Source organism: Crocuta crocuta, unplaced genomic scaffold, assembly GCF_008692635.1.
Source record: "Crocuta crocuta isolate KB4526 unplaced genomic scaffold, BGI_CrCroc_1.0 scaffold95, whole genome shotgun sequence".
Taxonomy (NCBI): Eukaryota; Metazoa; Chordata; class Mammalia; order Carnivora; family Hyaenidae; genus Crocuta; species Crocuta crocuta.
In genome coordinates, this window is record NW_027530971.1 from 3,518,035 (window position 1) to 3,524,226 (window position 6,192).

The 6,192-nt window shown below is 40.8% G+C and overlaps 1 long non-coding RNA gene across 1 annotated transcript in view; it reads left to right on the forward strand.

Moving 5' to 3' along the window:
• Positions 1-5,980, forward strand: part of LOC144236191 (uncharacterized) — an 8,527-nt gene extending 2,547 nt beyond the window's left edge. Inside the window, exon 3 of the long non-coding RNA XR_013336440.1 lies at positions 5,381-5,980. This is a non-coding gene — a long non-coding RNA (uncharacterized LOC144236191). The remainder of the gene's footprint in view (positions 1-5,380) is intronic.
• Positions 5,981-6,192: the final 212 nt, after the last annotated feature.

The window sequence follows — 6,192 nt, forward strand, 5'->3', positions numbered from 1 at the left end:
TGGACGGGGGGGGGGGGGGGGGATGAGGAAGCTGGTTGTGGGGACCAGGGAAGGATAGTGAAAGATCAGGCAAGACCAAGGCAAGAAGGATTCCCAGGCAGAAGAGATAAAGCCATCATCAGAGTGGTAAAAGAGAGGAGTGAGAATATGGGAGAGCCTGTAGCGTCAGTAACAGGGGGAAAGCAGGGATGAGGGAGTGGGGCCCACTGTGAAGGGCAGAACAGAGAGAGAAGGAAACAGGCTCTGTGGAAGCAGAGTCAGACACGAGCTAGGGACATCCAAGGGTTGACGGGACTCTGCAGGGTCCTGGGAAGCGAGGCTGACAAAGACGTCAGAAGTGAATGGGCTCAGGGGCGCCTGGATGGCTCAGTCGGTTAGGCATCTGACTTCGGTTCAGGTCATGATCTCACAGCTTGTGGGTTTGAGTCCCGTGTCAGGCTCTGTGCTGACAGCTCAGATCCCGGAGCCTGCTTCGGATTCTGTGTCTCCTCTCTGCCCCTCCCCTGCTCACACTCTGATTCTCTATCTCTCAAAAAAAATAATAAAAATTTTTTAAATGTTTAAAAAAAAAGTGAATGGGCTCAGCCTAAAGGGCTGGTAATGGTTTTTCTGAAAGGTCTGGTAAAAGAGTTAAAGAGGACTCAGGCAGAGGCACTGAAGGAACACAGGGGACACTGACAGCAGCATCCTTCACCGGCCTGCTAACAAGAGAAGGTCACCCTCCACACGGATGCCCCCCCCAACCCTCCTTGCTCAGGTCCAGAACCAGTAGTTATTTCCACAGAATAGGACCGAGAGGGTCTGGAGAAGGTAAGGGCCCCCAAGGCATACTGCCCCTGCCCATTAGAACATCCTACACCCGTGATATAGGTACTTGCCCCCACTTTTCCAAAGTGCATGTGACACCACTTTGCATTTACGGAAGACCTACATTACTACCTGTTTTCACTACCTGAAAGAATTCCAAAGATCATTTTTACTTTTACCATAAAAAGGTGAAGAGTGAAAATAGCATCCAGCATTTGTGTCACAGTGAGGCTTTAGAGAGGCAGCCGCACCCCAAGCAGCAGCAGGGGCAGTGAGAGCGCCCCGCCAAGCTCCTTCCCCGGGACCTACACTCAGCATCTTAGCATCCAGCCACCAGAGCTCTGAACTTGTCTGTAAGCGTCTGTGCTCTCTCTCGATTTATCCTGCCTCCCTTAGCAAGATGTGCCCTAAGGTATCAGAAAAGCCTAAGCAGTTTGTTTGTTGATGGGGGCAAAGTGGGGGGGTGGGGGATATTCACAAAAATTTTTCCATAGAAATTAATGGTAATGTTTCTTTGCTTTGTGCTATTTTTTTTCCGTTGGCTTATGAAAGTTTTCATAGGACACACTAGTTTTGGATAGTGGAGAAACCTGTACACCTCTTATGAACCTCACACCAAGGCTTGCTTTCTCATTCTGTTCCCTGTGGGTTCCTTCTTCAGGAACAACCATGAGCAGCACAGGGCTCCAAAATTGCATAGCCCATCCTAGGAAATGGGGAAACAGAAAAGAAGGGAAGAGACGAATCACTTCCAGAAAAAGTCCCATGCCACCACAGCTTCCTTCTGGCAAGTTCTACAAGCTAGAAAACAAGAAACTGAGTTACATGTTGAGAAAGTGAAAATTAGTTTGGTCTGGGACACTGAAAATCCACCATGCCATTCATCAAGCTGGGAAAACAGACACAGAACACAAAGTCAGCTGCAAAGTTAGCAGAAAATTCTATTTCTCCCAAGGAAACACTGCAGCTGTAAAGTGTCCTCATGATACTCAGCATGACTATTACTCTGTTATAAGAAATCTTGCTTTCTAAAATCATAGTTTATCAGAAACTTTACTTTTGAAATGATTTCAGTAAGAACAAAATACCCTGCTGTTGCCTACAGGATCTAATTCACTTTGACACAGAGCAGCTACTTTGATATCCAACCCACCTACAGATTTAAGATTGGCATTCAGGGTATACCATTCTACATCGATCTTAATTTGTAGCTTCTAAGAAAAGGAGACCTTGTGTCCCATTTCACCATCCAGACCTGATGTTGCCCCTTTTACATATAGCCCTTCTTTGCTCTAACTTATCAAAATACTATTTCATATCAATTTCAGGGGCACCTGGATGGCTGCTAAGCATCCGACTTTGGCTCAGGTCATGGTCTCACAGTCTGTGAGTCTGGGCCCCACATCAGGCTCTGTGCTGCAGAGCCTGAAGTCTGCTTTGGATTCTGTGCCTTCTTCTCTCTCTGCCCCTCCCCACTCATATTCTCTCTCTCTCTCTAAAAAATAAACAAACATTTTAAAAAATAAATTTCACCTAAATGCTACCCCTCCTCAAAACTGTATCATAACTTTTCTCTTTCTTGGTTGCACATGCCATGGTTCCTCTGGTGTGTGACCACCCTCATTGCAATGAGCCAATCAACCTGATTTTGTCAACTACAGCTTTGTTCCTGGTGTCCTGAATAGGACACTTGGAGGTTTTCTTGATGCTCGGTCAATACCCTCCCGACTAAGCACTAGTCTCCTTAACTCAGTAATAGTGTGCATATCTGAGACTCCTTGAATCTCAAGACATTTAAGGTCTCTTTGTCTTTGATTGTGTGCTTTTACACTGCATTTAGATTCTGATATCAGAGGACCAAAGATACAACCAGTTTAATATTTGTATGCTAGAATTTTTGGTTTCTAATCAGACCTGAGTGTCCCCTAGTGAAGTTTGACTTTCAACACCATCTTCTGCCTTATGTTTGCCACCATCTTTGGTTTGTCTACAGGAACTTTCTCCAGTCTTCTCTGAGTATGAGTAATTAGCCTTGGGAAATATCTTTCCACACATTCTGTGAGCCATGTGGCTGCTGATTTCCCAGGTCAGGCAAGTAGAAGCAGCCTAACCTTAGGGCCGGGGACTTAAAACACAAGTGATATTTTACCTCTGATCAACAGTCAAAAAATCTCTCATGGGCTTGTCTGCTAATAAGCCTTTGCTAGCACCTGGCACAACTTCACTGAGGATAAATTAGAATTATAGTGGCCACTTGGGGAACTTTGACATGAACAGGAATATTCATTTGAGAAATGCCTAAGGCAAAAAAGGAACAGAAACTCTCAGGAGGAGATTGTATAACTAATCTAAAAGAAAGAAATCACTGTGATTAATGTAGATTTCCCCTCTGTTTCATTCCATAGGGATTAATAAACAATGGCTTCTAATTGTATGGCTTGATAAAACTGTCAAGGGCTTGAGTTACTGTTTAAACCTATAATGACTTTCTCTTTGGGTCTATGTCTATATGAAACAGGTTTTCCTAAATCTAAACTTTCTCCCTTCTCCTGACAGAGAAAAGATTTTTTACACTGATAATTTCACATTTGTCTAAAGCTACCTCTTACTTTTTTTTTAAAGTTTATTTATTTATCTGAGAGAGAGACAGAGAGAGAAAGCAGGTGAGGGGCAGAGAGAGAGAGGACGAGAATCCCAAGCAGGTTCCACACTGCCATCGAGGAGCCCAATGCAGGCTCTAACTCACTAACCACAAGATGGAGACCTGAGCAGAAGCTGGACCTTTAACCAACTGAGCCACCCAGACCCCTCTTTGTTGTTGGTCTGTCCCTCTGTTTTTCCCTCACTTGGGAACTTTTTAAGATCAATTGCTCAGAAAAAAAAAATCATCATTATTTTGCATATTAGTCAAAAATGTCTAAGAATAAAGAAAGTAAAATTGTCAGTAATTTGCATTATAAAATGTAGACAAATATATTTAAATAGTAGCCTTCATTACTATAGTTATGAGAGATGTTAGCTTCAATATTAAGAGCTTTTAATTATGACTTTAAGACTACTTAAATTTTGTTTCATGAATACAAAGTTAATAAAGTGTATGTTTCAAAGTATCCTGTAATTTTCTCATAAATAAGTTTTGGATAAGTTAGAATGAGTTCATCATACTGATTAGAGACAATCTATGTCTATATTGCCTTGTGTTTGTTTTTTAAATGTTTATTTTGAGAGAGAGAGAGAGATAATGAGCAGGGGAAGGGCAGACAGAGAGGGAGAGAGAGAATCCCAAGCAGGCTCTAAGCTCAGCACAGAGCCCAACTGCCAGCTCAGTCTCACAACTCTGAGATCATGACCTCAGCCAAAATCAAGAGGGGAAGCTTAACTGACTGAGCCACACAGGCGCCCTTGCCTTGGTTTTATTATATAAAGTTATTGCCCTTGTTTTATTATGTAAGATTAATGCTAAGACAGTATTCTAATTAATATAAAACTAAGATTAAAGCTTCAAGATTTAACCTTCTAAATTTTGTATGTTGGTTTTATGGGACAAGAAAAGAATCATTGTTGAAGCAAACTTTTTAAGATTACAAAATATAAAATTGTGTTTAAGTAAAATCATAGGACAGATGTCTTTTAAAGGGTTGTGATCTTGTAAAATCTTTATAATACTATGAATCATAAGGATTTAATGTTTTAATTAAAATTGTTATTTCCATATACACAACTAAAATGTTAAGACTTCAGAAAATGTTGAGTTACTTGATATATAACATTTGGATACCTGAACAGTTTCTAAGCTTTCTAATGTATGTAATATCTATAATACTTTTGGGGCACCTGGGGGGCTCAGTCGATTAACCATCCAACTTCAGCCTAGGTCAAGATCTCACCATTCCCAAGTTCAAGCCCTGCATTGGGCTCTGTGCTGACACCTCAGAGCCTGGAGCCTGTTTCAGATTCCGTCTCTCTCTCTGCCCCTCCCCCACTCGTGCTCTGTCTCTATCTCTCAAAAATAAACATTAAAATTTTTTAAAAACACATATATAATAGTTTTAAGTTATCCTTATTCATATGCATTATATAAGGACTGTAGATTAATAGAATGTGTAAATGTTTAAAGATTTTTTCTAAGTAATCTTCACACGCAACGTGGTGCTCAAACTCACAACCCCAAGATCAAGAGTCACACGCTCTACTGACTGAGCCAGCCAGGTACCCCTTAGATAAATTATATTTTAAGATTAAAATTAACTTTATTATAAATACATATTTATGTATGTCTACATATACATGCAGAGGTACATTAATAAACTTTAATTCTATAAATGACAAAAGACAATTTCAAGGATATATTCCACATTGATTTATTCACAGAAAAAGGTTTCCAAATCTCTTCCTACAAATTGTAACATAGACAATACACAAAAAGAATAAAATTAGTGTTTTCTTTCCATAAAATGATCTAAGTTATTTTGTGCCTAGATAAGAGTTTTCTTTTGAATCACCAAAATATTCTGTTAACTCTCTGTCCTCTGTCATTCTCTTGAATAATAACACAAATTTCCTTACTTTTTAGAGTTACTATGTCAGACATCAAAGAAAGAATGCAGTCAATCCTCAGTGAGAAGGCCTCACCAGGTACTGTTAACAGCTAACACAACAGTAAACCCGTGCCTCCCAAGTCAAAAGGCATCAGCCACACGAAATCCCTGGGAGGCTGTCCTGAGACCTCACACAGAGAAATCTGAGGAATCATTCCAGAACAGAGAACAGCAGGAAGTGGCACCTTCCACCTAAGACCACTGAGACCACACTGCTAACCACAGGAAGTGTCACCTTCTGTCAAGATCCACCAGAGCCACCCACTGCGGTGCTTTAATCTGCATGTGCTTTTGCTCTTTTCCTTTGTTCTTTCCCCTCTGCAAAGTTAAGGTTTAAGTTGTTAACACTTCTTGTCTGTTAACCATGATACCTCCAAGGCCTTTATCTTTAATACTGTTTTGTTTGTTTTTTACCTTAGTCACTCCTCGGTACGAGTCCAGGGCCAGGCTACAACATGCAATTCATTACACTGTCTGTTGGGTTTGTACCTACTTTCCTTCGGATGCCATCTGACTTCCTTTGCTATAAGTATCATGGAATTAATCAAACAATTTTCTAGGTGATAAGACTCAACCAAGAAGGGATCTGGGGATGGACAACAGTGTTAGAATCCTAAAACCCCCATCAAGTCATACATAGAAAGAAAGACTGGGTTCCTAAACAAAACAATGCTCAGAAACCTTTTGTGAAAATTAGCTTTTCCACCGAAATTTTCACAAAAGGAAAGCCAGTGGTGGTGGTAAAATAAGTGACAAGTAGGTGTTTTGAGACAATAGGACACAATAA